This window comes from Panicum virgatum, unplaced genomic scaffold (genome assembly GCF_016808335.1).
Source record: "Panicum virgatum strain AP13 unplaced genomic scaffold, P.virgatum_v5 scaffold_1806, whole genome shotgun sequence".
NCBI classification, from domain to species: Eukaryota; Viridiplantae; Streptophyta; class Magnoliopsida; order Poales; family Poaceae; genus Panicum; species Panicum virgatum.
The window spans coordinates 16,532-31,479 of NW_024376278.1; the positions used below are offsets into that span (position 1 = coordinate 16,532).

Here is a 14,948-nt window from a genome sequence, read left to right on the forward strand (position 1 = left end):
AGGTGTTGGGTCGCGGTGAGCCGCCTTGGAAGGAGGGGTGTCAGCCGCCACACGGGGACCATCCATCTCGAATCTTTAAGGAAAATGGCCTCATTAAGCCATTGTTTTGTGATTTTGGTGATTGAGTAACAACGCAATCAATGGGACTAATGCGTTTATCAAGTAAACATTAATAGATCCCAGGGATGAAGCAAAAAGGACAAGCAAAGCAAAACACGAAGAAAGAACACAAAGAAACCCTGAATTGGACGAGTTCTGCAAGAATCAGTTGTATCGGTTGAACCGGTGAGCCAGCACCGGTCTATCCGGTGGGGCTCGGATGCACCGGTGCCCTAGCACCGGAGCAAGTTGCAGTGCTGGTGCCAGCAAGCCGTGTGGCACCGGATGCACCAGTGGTGCCAAGATGTTGCACCGGTGCAAGCACCATGTCATGCATCAGACAGCATGTCAAGTGGCCTGGACGAAGTTCTTCAGCACCGGATGAACCCGTGGTACACCGGAAGAAGCACCGGTGCAATTCCGGGACAGTTGGAAGGAAGAGAAGCTGCACCGGATGAACCGGTGACAAAGCACCGGTCTATCTGGTGATGCCACATCAGACTGTCAGAGACCCAACGGCAACCCATTGCACAGAGTGACTGGATGCACCGGTGCTATGCCTTCGGATACACCGGTGCATACGCAGAAAGGTGGCCAACGGCTCTAAACGGCTACTTCGACTTGGAGGCCTATATATATGCCATCCCCCGGCCTTTTTGAGTTTGCTGGAGTTACTACAAGTCTCATACACACCCAAGAACATCTCCAAGCCATCCAAGAGCTTAGTGTTCATATCTTTAGCCCTTAGCACACTTTGAGAGTGTTGTGTAAAGGATTAGCTCTTAGTGAGTGAGTTTGCAAGGCCTTGAGCCCTTGTGCTGTGGTTCTCTTGTGAACCAAAAGAAGATTCGGTGCGCTGGCACCTTGGAGCTTGAAGGCTCGCAGGCAACGTCATCGACCCTCCGACTTGGTTTGGAGCGGCGACGACATCCTTTGTGCGAGGGACGTGGAGACCCCTATCCTTAGTGGAAAAACTCCTTAGTGGAACCCGGGATCAAGGTGACTGTGATTGTGTTCATGGAAGAGACTTGATTGCCGAGTAGCAATACTCTTAGTGAGTGCTACAACAACGTGGATGTAGGTGTGCCTTTGTGGCTAACCGAACCACGGGATAAACACCCGTGTCAAGAGTTTACTTCTCTCTATCCCGCTCTTTAAGCTTCCGCATTTCATATTAGTAATATTTGTGCCTTTACTTTCATAGAGTAGTTTCTTGATAAGAAAGGCTATAGGTTGCTAAACTCTTTTGGGATAGGGGTTTCACACTAGAACATCCATAGTTGCACATCTAGATAGCTTGTCTTAGTTTAATTTTGTGCAAATAATTGGAGCCATAGGTCTAAAGTTTTTAAGTTGCCTAATTCACCCCCTCCCCCTCTTAGGCTAGAGCGTGCTACCGGTCCTTCCAGAATCCATCGTCCCCATGTGGTGCCAGTCGGCGCCACTTCCGTGCCCCCTTGCGCGGTGCGCCGCAATCCACCACGGTTGTGTCCGCGAGCATCCCCCTTCTCTTTTCTGGGCTACCCCGGCCCAATCCTGCCATTCCCTTATGGCGGCGGCTAGTGCCCCCTCCCTCCAACGCGCCCGCCATTCCATGCATGCTAGGGTTCTGGTCGAAAGCCTAGCCCAGCTCTACACTGGACCAGTGACGATGATCGCCCTCGAGCAGTTTCTCTTCTTGAAGGCGCGCTGAAGAACCTCTTGTGGCCTCCTCTTCTTGGACGCTCAGGTCAAAGTTGTTTTGCTCGGCATAAGACTTGGGCTAAAGCCATGCTAAGCTCATGCTTAGTCAATGATGATTACGTTCTTGGCATCATTTACATTCGTGGAGGCATCATCTAAGATCTCCTGTGCCTTGGTGGTGGTGGTGGTGCAGTTTTTCTCTCCTTACTAGTGTATTTATGGTTGCGCCACCGTTCGTCCTTGGACTGGGGTAGGTGGAGATCTCAAGTATCCAGTTAGGGAAGTTTGTGCTCCTGTACCCTGCTAGTTCAAATCCTTCAAAAGTTTGAGGAGGTATAAGATTCTCCAACACCTCTGCATCTATCTTATACTCCGTGGTATCTGCATGATCCCACGAAAGGCTTAGCACCCGGAGGTCTGGATTATCTCGCAGTTTAGCTCTCTCTGCATCTAACGGTTGCTCAACTTTCTCAAGGTGATTGATCTCTAGGCGTTGACAAGACAATTTCCCAATGCTCACAAGACTGCTATATGGCCCATAATCCACCTCGAGCACATCATGTACACTATGTTCTACTGTCCTGACAAGCAACTGCAGCGCCTCAAAATGGAAGGAGCAACAACATCATCAATATATGCGTTGTTTCTTGTGTCGACTTCAAACATGGAGAGACTAGTCATGTAGCCAATACCATCTAGCAACTCATTGAGAATCTGCAAGGACTTCATGCACAATACTTGAAGCTGCAAGCTACAAAACACAATATGATAATGTATGCCACAGAAATGATAATGTACTATTGGACTGGTTGTAGGGCAGACACAATCACACAAGACACAAGCATGCATGAATCCCAGAGAAATCAATACTGCTAGTACTACTTTCTTGCAGATTTCTTGTGGGATTCAAATGCATGCTCGTACTTGTACCCAGAGAAGCATTTCTCATAGTATACCAATCAACATGGAACAAACACGCCACCCAGAAGCACACCTCCATTACATTTGCCAGTAATAAATTTCACAAGACACAAGGACATTATCAGTGTTGATATCAGCTATAGATACATTTGTACATTATCAGTGTTGTTACATTTGCCCAGAAGCACACCATCCAGTTTCAGCAAATATTCCATGTCCATCCCCTCCACATCCTCCAGTTCGCTGACAGCCTGACACCACGTCCTCCTCCGCCTCCTTGCTCACTCGTGATGGCCGCCTTTGCCTCCGCCGATAGGTAACCTGATTACCAAGATATATAGCTCCATGATGAGCAAGAGTTGTAATATGCATTGCTTTAGTGAGCTAAGTTTCTGTGGCAATGTAACTCATAGCACCCGCCACCCATATATATCTGGGTGATTAAACTTTGCTTGGCACAGTAATAATCTACATGTACTATACCACTGTGCTTCGGTCAACCTCCTCCGTGCCTCTCCTCATCCACCGCTTAGCTAGCATGGCTTCCAAAGGTTCATCAGTATGGTCTTGCTAGATCTTGCACTCTACCTCTGTTTGAGAAGCAATATTTATTTTTGATCTTCAAGTTCCAAGATCAGCAATATGAAGCAATACATAGTTACATGCATGAACAAATCAGAGATTCACTATGCTTTTGGAAGGTTTCTTACCTCTTATTCTCTGACAGGTTGTCCCTGCACGAATCTTGTGCCATCCAACTCTACTTCTAGGATGTGAGAAATCTTGTGGGCATCCTCCCCCTTGCACCTCTCAACCAGTCTTGGACAGCTCCCAATTTCCAGTCTCTTCAAGGCGGTAAGGTTCCGTATGCTTTGAGGCAAAGATGTCAGGTTGGGCGAGCCCTTGATGATTATTTTTTCAAGGGTAATGAGCTGCCCCAGCCATTCCGGCAGTATCTCCAGGCTGGGTAGCATCAAATGTAGTCTTCTGAGAGAGGGGAAACATGGAGTGGCCTCTGGGAAGGAGGCTAATGAGCTGTGGAATCCAGTGACACTCAATTCCTCGAGGGTGGCAAGGTGCTGAAGTCGATCCCACTTGTCAGTAGTAAAACTTTTGCTTCTGATTATGGCTTCAAAAGGAAGAGTGGAAGATGAAAGCAAGCCTCCCAAACCCATGCATTGGTGGTAGCACCTCATCGCCGTAGGTCAAGTCCCAATACATACTTTTGGGGGGATACGGCAGGAACTTCAACTTTGGGCAGTCCCATACATACAACATGTGCAAATTAGGGATTAAGAAATCATCACCTTCTTCACCTGACCGTGTTGTCCAGCACTCCTCCAAGTTCTTCAATCCATATAATTGAATAACTCGCAACCTTTTGCATGCTCCTTTCTCTCCATAGAATTCCTTTCCGATCTTCCTGATGTTGGGAATTAGGATGATAAGCAACAGCCTGAGATTGGGCAGCATCCCAAGTGGAGGAACAGCATCACATGCTAAATTCATGAGTTTGATACTGGTGAGATACGGAAGATAGGAGGAGATCTCAAGCATCCATTTAGGGAAGTTTGTGCCCATGTAACCTCTTAGTGCGAATCCTTCTAGAGTCCGAGGAGGAATAAGGTTCTCCAACACCTCTGCATCTCTCTTGTTCTCTGTCATATCTTCATGGCCCCAGGAAAGGCATAGCTTCTGGAGGTCAGCATTATCTCTCAGTTTAGCTCTCTCCGCATCTTCCGAATGCTTGACTTTCTCAAGGTGATTAATCCGTAGGTGTTGACAAGCCAATTTCCCAATGCTCACTATACTGCTATGTGGCCCATAACCCACCTCGTTTACTTCATGTACACTATGTTCTACTACCCTGTAAGGCAGCCTCAAAATGGAAGGAGTTCCAAAGAAATCTATATCCCACCCCTTTACTGAGTGGACTTCAAACTTGATGAGACTAGTCATGTTGCTAATACCCTCTGGCAACTCATGGAGATTCCACATGTACAGTACTTGAAGCTTCAAGCTACGAAATGACGATGGCAGATTTTCAAGCCTTATACAATATGACAAATCAAGGCGCTTCAACTTTGACAGACCACCAAATGACTCGGGCAATGATTGCAGCTTAGAACAGCTTGTTAGATTCAGAGAATGAAGCTCAGAAAGATTACCAAAGCATTTAGGGAGCTCTTTTAGATCATGACAGTCTGAAAGATCTAGGTCTTTTAGATGCTTAAGTCGGCAAAAGGACTCTGGTAACATATGTGCATTGTAGCAGTCAGAGAGGTTTAAGAACATGAGATTTTCAAGATTGCCAAAATTGTTTGGTAGGCCTTGTAGTTGGTGGCAACTTGATAGGTTTAGATGCTCTAAAGACTTGATGTTAATACTGTCAGGCAGTTTAACTAGTTTCGAACAGCTGGACAAGTTTAGGAACAAGAGGTTAGGAAGGGTACCGAACTTGTCAGGGAGCTTTTGGAGCACATTACAGCCTGACATGTCTAGATGACATAAAGAAATAAGATTGCCAATTGACTCAGGTAGCTCATAAAATTTAGAGCATGCTGATAGGTTGAGGAACCAGAGTGCAGAGAGCTCCCCAAATGCTGATAGTTTATGCAAGGATTTCGGAAGTGATGTAATTGGCAAGCCCGAGGCATCGAGGTACCTTAGCAGCATCAGTTGATGAATGGAAGATGGCAACGATATGTTGCTGGGGACAGATTTCCCTTGGATGGAACATTCACTTATGTCCAAGACACGCAAATACTTGCATTTAGAGAATGACTTATCTTGAAGCTGCAATCTGTCGCACTCTGTAAAGTGGAGAGATCTAATTTTACTTGGAATTTTTTTCCGATCAATAGACTGCTTCTGATAATTGATAAACTGCATATGTCGGCAATAATTCTTCTCAAGGCTGTTATGAGTCAATTCTTTGGGATCATTTAGAGCAATTAACTGTTGGCCAAGTATTATCGTTGCAAGATCATAAACCAAATCATGCATCGTCACCTTGATGGGACCTTCAGCATCCTCTGGAGCATTCTGCAGACAGATCAGTTGTTACTACTGTTAGTAGCGAGAAAGATTATCTTGATGGTAACGAACGAGCTGATTCTTACTCCTAGCTGTTAAACCTTGAGTGAATTTCACAAAATAATAATACTAGCATCGATCTTCTCAGATCTTTTTGCTATCTAGGTGTGTCCGCGTTCTGCTTAGGATGGGTGACTCTAGCCTTGAGCTATTTTATCTTTTTCTTAGCTCTCCTGCATCATTCAAGAAAAAAAAAATTTTGCACTGATCCTGATAGACCCCAAGATGCTTAAATTGGATTTCTATTTCCACTTTTAGAGAATCTCAAGAAAAAAATGGATACCAACAAGTTTTCTCCCAATATTTTCACTCCACCTGTCCCGCTCTGATTCTCACAAAATTTTCATCCACTGTTGCTCTTGTCGTCCCCTAAGCCAGCAGCACTACAGCATTTTTTTCTCCGTCCTTCACTCATAGGGCTTATTTGCTTTGCCTTGAGACAAACTTGCATAAACCAATAAGCTCCCCTAGGCGTTTGATTTCGAGCGCTTAGAGCTAAGATGCTTGCCAAGCCAAGGGTGTGGCGGCAGGGCATAAACCAAACAACTCCGATATAAATCGCATACCAAATAGACACCCACAATAGCATGTGGGGGCTTTTGTCTATGTGCCTATTTTTCCTCTCTATATGATCCATTCGGTTTAGGTATACAAAACATTTTAATGTTTCCTTAATGCTTTGTTTAATATGATTGTTTTATTTTTCTCATTTATATCTTGTAGTATTTTTACATATATTATGGTACGATTCATCTAAAGTTCTTAGACACATCCCAGCTTGTTTGTATCTTTTTGCTACCATCGAATTCTTTTAATTCTTTTACTACAAACTTGCACACCCCTCCTACATATTTGGGAAAAAGGTCATTCCTTTCCATCTCAGATAATGTTCGCTAGGGTCCTCATTGCCATTGAGGTTCTTGGGTTTTTATGTTTCCAAAACGAGCTTGAGGTTCTTGAGTTATCACTAGAGTATATTGGTTTTAATTCTTTCATCATGTTACAATTAAACATTTCAATCAGAATATTAATGTGATCATTTCCTTCAATCTTCTGATAGTGTCTTTCTTTCTAACTAACAAACAATCATCTATTCAGAAAATAAAAAAAACGATTCATAGCCTGAATGTTCAGAATTCTGTGATTCATTAGTCGCCATTCGATGAAGTAAACGGAAATTTAGCCATTGCTGGTCAATTTTTAACAATAAAAATAAGTTATTATGACTCTAGTTAGTTATATTAAGTAAATATCCCAACTTAACATTCCCAAAAAAATTTGGGCGATTGGCACATTAGCTGCTCATATAGTTCATGATGCTTTCTTTTCTTTTACTGAAATACTATGGAGAAGTGGCAAAATAGTTCGTGTGTTCATTGGGTTTCCATGGATGTGGATTCCAGTGATAACTGTGGGTAAGACCACCATGCCATTCAATTTATTGTTAAATAAGTACTAACATAGATCTGTTGACAATCTTGGAGTTTAACATCGGTAGCATTGCATCATGAAGAATGAATGAACGGATGGAAAAGAGATTATTCTACTGACCTGAGAAGTCTTGGAAATTTGAAGAAAAGACATCCCCAACAAATAGTCGACACAGTGTTTGCCATCGATGATTGATTGAATATATCCAAGGGCTCTCCATTGCTGGATGAGGTTGTCACTAGCGATAGTAAAGCCCTTGGCGTAAACTGCACAATATGTGAAGCACAACTTGAACTTTAACAGCATGTAGTAATAGCTCAACATGAGGCCCTCCAAAGGCTCTTGCAACAAAGTATTTTCTTCCATACTCAAAATAATCTTCTTGTCCCTTATATCTTCCCATGCCTCTGTAGACTTATGTTGGGATAACAAAAATCCAAGAGATCGTGCTAGTAGTGGTAGACCTGCACACTTCTTGGCGATTTGTCTACCAATTGGTTCTAATCCACATAGATCCTCACCTTGCCAGAATGGTGTTTGTCGCATCACATTCCAACAGTCATCATCTGATAAAATGCTTAAATTGATTTGGTCACTCTTGCGCACAGGGCGGATTATTCCTTGACTAGCTAGAGCACCAATATCCAATTTATCCACTACATGTTGCATTCGCGTAGTTAATATGATCTTGCTTCCCTTCCTACCATATTGCAGCATATGCTATAGGTTTTCCAAATTATCCACACCTTCCTCCCACATATCATCAAGAACAATCAAATACTTTTTGGTAGGGAGCATACTTTTCAACATTTCAGTAATGGACTGCAAATTGCCATCTTTTAGGGTGATGTACCATTCGCTTGGCTCAATACTGGTACTCCTACTCACTGTTGATATGATTATTTCCCCAATTCTTTGTAGATCAAACTTCTTAGACACATAGACCCATACCCGTAGATCAAAGGTTTTGGTTCTATTATCAAAAAAAATTGATTGGGCTAGTGTTGTCTTCCCCAGGCCACCAAGTCCAACAATAGGAATGATTGAGACAACCTCATCAGCTTCACTTTTCAGTAATTTGATTAACTTTTCCTTTTCAGTAATTTGATTAACTTTTCCTTTTCAGTATCCCTTCCTACCATTCTAATAATGTCGATGCCCCCATTGGTGGGTGAAATAATAGCTTGATTTTTAGCCACCTCATCAGCCCACATTGATGTATCTTGGGGCACCAGATCAAGGGTCCCACAACCCTCTTTCTCTATGTTGGTTAAAACTTCCTTTACCTTCTTCATCTTGTGAGCTAATGTAAACCGCAACAGGAATGGATTGTAGGATGAAAAGAATAGCTTAATCTGTAAGAGAAAAAGATAAACCATAAATAAAATTTTGTTGTACATGTGTTTTGTTTTGTATTGTAGTACTTGAATATATTCCTGTGGTATATCAACGGCTGAACAAAACAAGTTGTAGAAGAAAACATATTACATGTTTGTTGAGAAATAAATTATAATATATTGGTTGGTCACTATAATGACAAGCACAGCAAGTGCAATGGCACCCAACAAACACTCAGCCATTCAATTTCACACCAAATTAAGAGACCGTTTATGAACTCAACTGATGATGATACCTATGTTGTATAAAATTTAGAAACTCAACTTCGAACTTGAAATAAGTTAGTTGAAACAAAAAAATCTAATGTCCAGCCAAACAAGAATAAGTTCATGTGAAATTTTTGTGTACCAATAAAGTTAACCTTCTAATCATTTCACTTGCTGCACATTTTGTATTCTGTATTTTATTTCTAAACCAAGGATTCTGTGGTCTGTTTGTGGGTCTAGGACAATTTATGGCCCAAGTTGCCAGGTGAAGCCCATAAACACACCTCATGGATACCGCTTTGAGGGCCAAGTTCGTGGGCAGCCCAAGTCTAGTGAACAAAAATGCATCCTGCAGGTATGGCTGCTCTCCACCTCTTTGTTTTTTTACTTATATTGTAATACCAAGCTACTCCACTTCACACTATGTTCACTTTCAGAATAAAATACAGGCAAGGAGGAGCCAGGCATATCATGCTATGCATGGGTTAACACATACTCTTCGAAATTATGTGGCCTCAAATGAACTGGAGTAAGGAGATGTCACCAACTTATTTGTTCTCTTCTTTCTTGCCCGAGTTTTTAAAGTAAAGTTTTCGGTTTTGTAAACTGATAAAGTGTTGTTGGCATTGTAGAGTGTTTCGGCTTATTGATATTCCATATTTCTAACACAGATGACACTAAAGGTGACGTTTATGTTCCTGAACTGAGTAGGTCAGTGCTCAAAGTTGTAGATGGTGTTTCAAAAAAAAGGCTGTAGAACTTGGTATTAAATTTTCATTTAATAGTAGTCCTGAGTTTAGTTTTACTCTAGGAAATTTTGTTCACAGACACTGTTCAATCATGGAATTGGAAGATACACACCGCCCAATCGACAATTTGCCCAGTACCATTATAAAGCCATGGTTCATTGTTGCTAGACACCACACGCAATAAATTTTTCATTTTTATGGTTTGGGAGAGAGAAAGATGCGTGCATAGACCATATTGCCCTTCCAAGTTATCTTCTACCTCTAGACTCCACCTTTCTCTCTTATCTCCATCTTTGTCTCCAATTCTCCATCGATCCATCAAGCAACTAGCAAAGGCCAAGCAACATGTACTTACTCGGTACTCATCCATGGCGGAGCCATGGCCTGCCGCATCACCACCGTCATCTGATGCAGCGACAACGGAGCTGGAGCTGCCAGGGTTTCCGTTAAATCCGTCATATGCTTGGGTTCTTCCTAAAGTAGGTGGCTCAAGTTCGACATCATCCCCATAGTGCACCTGTATCGCCAGGACCCTTGGAAGCTCCCAGGCCTGGCGCACATCGACGAGCGGGAGTCGTACTTCTTCGTGCCCTCCCCCCCCTCCCGCCCCGCCCGACACACCATCGACGGCAGCGGCCGGCGCATTTGGATACTATGCGCCTCCCTACCTGCTACCCATGCAACGGCGGCCTCGACATCACCAACAGCGGTAGCGAAGGCGGACGCACCATTTGCGACGACAATGGTCGCCTCCGACCATGAATCCAACCAGCTGCGACCTCTATGATGCCCCTACCCTTACTAATGGTGGTGGTCCCTGTTCCTTACATAGATGGAGCAACCCTGGCAGTAGCGCGTCACACCCACACGGATGATGCCCGACAGCCATGGCTCATCCCACCCCACACGGACGTCACTCCAGAGACTTCGTGCCCTGGCTTCATGTCCCATCTTCGTGACACCTTCGACCCATTCCTGCTACTATTCATGGGGGTGTGTGTTGCCTGCTGGTTCCTACTACCGTCTGTGGGGAGTGCGGTGGGGCAAGTGGGGTTGGGGACAGGAGCGGTGATGCACAGTGTAGAGCTAAGGGAATGGACGAGAGAGAAGTGTGGAATCTAGAGGTAGAAGACGACTTGTAGGGGGCAATGTGGTCTATTCACGCGTCTTTCGCTCTACCGAACCATGAAAATAAATATTTTATTGCATGCGGTGTCCAGCAGCAAAGAACCACCATTTCATAATGGTACTGGCCAAATTATCATTTTGGCGGTGTGCATCGGCCAATTCCACGATTGAACGGTGTCCGTGAGCAAAATTTGCCTTTTACTTTTGGGAGATGTCATTTCATTGCTGATTTATTCATGTATAAGGTTACCACACTCAAAGAATGATTACTCACTACGTGTTTCTGTGATTCTATCACTTATTTTTGAAATAAAGGCAGGAGATCTGCCACTCAGTTCAGATGAAAGAATTGTAGGTACAAGAAGGGTAGCCAAACATGGTACCAACACGGGGCACACAAAGGGTTGAATCACCCACATGACGTGGAAGAGCACAAAACTGTCATGAGTCCAGCAACATCCCATGGCAGACTCTAGACGATCCTAACGAAGACAGGCAGATGGTCTGAAGCGAAAGGCCGCAACAGGTCATCATTGCCGAGCTCAATATGAAGAACAACTTTGACTTCCAATTTTGAACCTCTGCCCCGCCCCCTGCTTTTGCCGACCTCCAAAACAGTCTAGTCAACAAAAAAGGGGGGTTCGGCTCATATCATCGTTGCCGAGCCACATCCACTGATGTAGCAGCTCTGACTTCACGCTGCAAGTCCCCCCTCCACATGCATACCGGGTGCCGAGAAGCGAAGAGCATCAACCGGCTGTCTCTGCCGTCGTCGTTCCCTGACATCCCATAGGAACCCTTCCAGAGGGGCATCGACACACCGGCTGCATGCAGCAGCTACAAAGATGCATCGCCGCCACCCCCTCCGGCCAGGCACACGGAACCGGGCCTTGCCTTGCCTCGCGCAACACACCGCCGTACAGCGAAGCCATTGCCGGCCATCCTTGCAAACCCTGGTACCCGCAGCTAAGAAGGCTAGCCACCGCCAGCCACCGTCGGTCGAGCGATCCCCGCCACCGTGGGCGCCGCCCCTAGCCCAACGGACCCGGCCATGAGAATGGAGAACCCGGCACTCCAGGCCTGTGCAGCCGCCCCCACCATTGCCGACACCACCAGCACTGCCCCCGACCAGGGGGTGCTGGATCCGGCTGACCGGGCACCGGATCTAGCCACCCAAGCCCTAGAGCAGCCCAGGCCAGTCCCGCCAGTGCAGCCACGTGAAGAGGAGGTGGGACTGTTGGAACAGCTCAGGAACACGTGTTCTGCCCGCTCTCAATCTGATTCGCTCACTCTCGCTCTCGCACGCGCCGGCGGACCGAGGAAGAAGATGAACAGCCGGTATCTTGACCTCTCTGTATTACATTGAACTCGACACTCCGGAGCACACGAAGTACATGGACTTTTGTAGGCAAGGGACGCATCAGGAGCTCTCCTCCACGTCCTTCATTCCTGCAGGACCTGCTCAGCCTTGCCCAGGGAGCCACTTGCTCGCTCCGGACGTGGCGGCCTTCTCCGCATAGACTGGCGCTTATAGCCACTACTCCTAACAACTCCAAGACTCGATCAACACAGCAGCTGGCGCACTTCCGCACAATCTGCACCTAGACTTGGACGGCAACGACCTTGCCAACCTACTGGACCCGAGCTCGCCGAACGAGCTCAACACGCGGACAGCGCGACACACACGTGCACAGCACGACACAAACGTAGGCACGCCAGAAACATACCTATGGCGTGTTTATTCTAAAAATCTCCCCCTAAACATGACTCCCCCTAACCTACGACGTCGCCACCCATCCTAACGTACAGGACTCCGGCTCTTCATAGACCATAGCAGGGAGCACACCTTCTTTGTCTCCGGGGCCGCCGCACACTCGCCGTTGCCTCGATGCTGCTGCCCCCATCGTTGTTGTCATCCCGCGGCTGCCGCTACGGCCTCCAGACGTGATGCCAACCACGCAGCATGCCTCCGCGCGAACGCCGTGGCCTTCTTCTCCCTCTCCGGTGACGCACGCCACCGCTTCATCCCTATGTCGCACGCCACTGCTCCCCGGCCAGAACGACGCCCCGCCTTACCAAGACAGGAACAATGCGCGATCCACTGTCTAACCGCAACGCCTAGCCTTGCGTCGCCACGGGCTCCCTTACGTGCACCGACACACGGCCCGGCGACCTTCAGCGCGCAGCCACGTACAGGCCACTGTGAGCACTCCTTCGGGCGTCGCATCGCCGCCGTCCGTGCGTTCCTTGCCGCTGCGCCGAGCCACCACTGCCTCGCCGGCCGCGCTGCCGGTCGCGTGCCACACCCGCGCCGAGCATCACGAGCGCGCCCTGCCGCAGCCCTCCCAGCCGCCTCGCGCCGCCACTCACGCCGTGCGCCGCGCTTGTGCCTGCGCCCATGAGCCACCACCGGCGACCCCGCAGCACGTCGCGCCCACGCCCTGCTACGCGCCCCAGCCCGCAGCTCCGCTGGCCGCCGCACCAAGGCAGCCTCAGTGCTGCATGTGTCCATAGGCCGACACATGGCCCGGAGCTTCACGCATCACAGCCGTCAGCGAGCACCACCGGTACACCTCAGTCGAGGGGAACGGATCCCCCAACTATCTAACCTTGCTCTTGATACCAATTGTTGGAACTGCGTAGGAACGCGTGTTCTGCCTGCTCTCACTCTGATTCGCTCACTCTCACTCTCGCACGCGCCGGCGAACCAAGGAATAAGATGAACAATAATTTCGACGACGATCACTGCGGAGCCACTGCTCCTGTATCTTGGCCTCTCTGCCTATTGCCGTTGTCACCCAATATTTTGTAACGCTTACATGTACAGTGCCTCTTCATTCTTTTTGTTCCAGGTTCCAGCTTCAGATGGGTCTATCTACATTTTCTAAAGCAAACAAAGTATGCACCCTACGTTATTGTAATGGTATATAGAATTAGTTTTCAATTATACTTGGCGATAAAAATATTTAGTTTTGTCAGACTGCTTGGTAATGACTCCATTCTAATTTTATGAAGAATCTTCATGCTCAGGGCACTCCGTAGGCTGGATATAACTGCCTGAATATCTTCTTTCCTTCTCCCATTTCTACTAAATATTATATTTTGGAAAGGAGTCATTTGCAATTGCAGCTATAGACTCCCACCTCTGCGGCTCTGCCCTTAGTCAATTGACTCTGATGACGTGAGTGCAGTCCTAAATAAAAGTTGGTGCCGCTGTTGAAATGGAGGCAACTATGAACTTAGTACGACTGATTTCAGAATCAATTGCCTCAACGATTCATGTTTACCAAAATAATATCACGGTCCTGCTTGAGTTGCCTATGCACGGGCATTTTATTTTTGCCAGGTTAAAACAAGGCCTAATTTAAATGTTGTTATGGCTAAATTGATACACTCAATTTTTATTTTAACAATGAGACCACACTATCAATTTTAAATTCACAGATATGATGTAACGCGTTCGCAACTTTTATTTTAAAATTAAGGATTAGCAAGGTTCCGCTTCTCTTCCCCAGCAGCATTCTAAAGCTTATTAATTTGGGAGTGATCAGATGGGCAAATATCAGTTAAAAGCATATAAGTGGAACCGAGAGTTTTAAAAATGGGACAACCCTCACTTCGGAAAAAGAAGAAAAAAATGAAAATTAACTAAGAATATTGAAGTTTAGCATCTGTACCTTGGGTTGGTCCTGCTTAATGAGTTCAATAGCGTCGAACTCATCCAGCAAGTCCTCAATGTCGTAGGCTGCAGCCTTGAAATCCTTCATCCAAACCCGCATGATCTCTCGTCTCTCTCCTTCATCCTGGCCCTCCCTCCGGTCAGCATGGCGCATCAAAGCTTGCAGCTTCACCATGGTCCTCTTCAAGCCATCCACGTCGTCCTTGAATCTCCACAACAGGGTAGCCTCATCCCAGACAAGCTCGGCAAGCTTGCTGGCGATCAGCCCGCCAACGGCGCTTGCCATCTCGTGGCCGGCGCCGACCAGAACAACTCACAAGGGATGCTGGCTGCTGCAGTGTATGTGGGAGCTTCTTGGGTGGAGGACTGGTGCTCCCCATGTTAATCCAACACCCTGCATATAAGGTTGTCTTTGGCACCTACTAAGCAGCTTTGCATCGATACCTTGAGTGTACTCTGCACACGGTCCTTTATTCAGTACATTGACACCACGCAAAGTAGTGTACTCTGCACACGGTCCTTTATTCAGTACATTGACACCACGCAAAGTTACATGTA

General features: G+C 46.4%; 1 pseudogene; it reads right to left on the reverse strand.

The window, feature by feature from the left end:
- Positions 1-3,032: 3,032 nt before the first annotated feature.
- On the reverse strand, positions 3,033-14,741 carry LOC120694031 (annotated as a pseudogene).
- Positions 14,742-14,948: the final 207 nt, after the last annotated feature.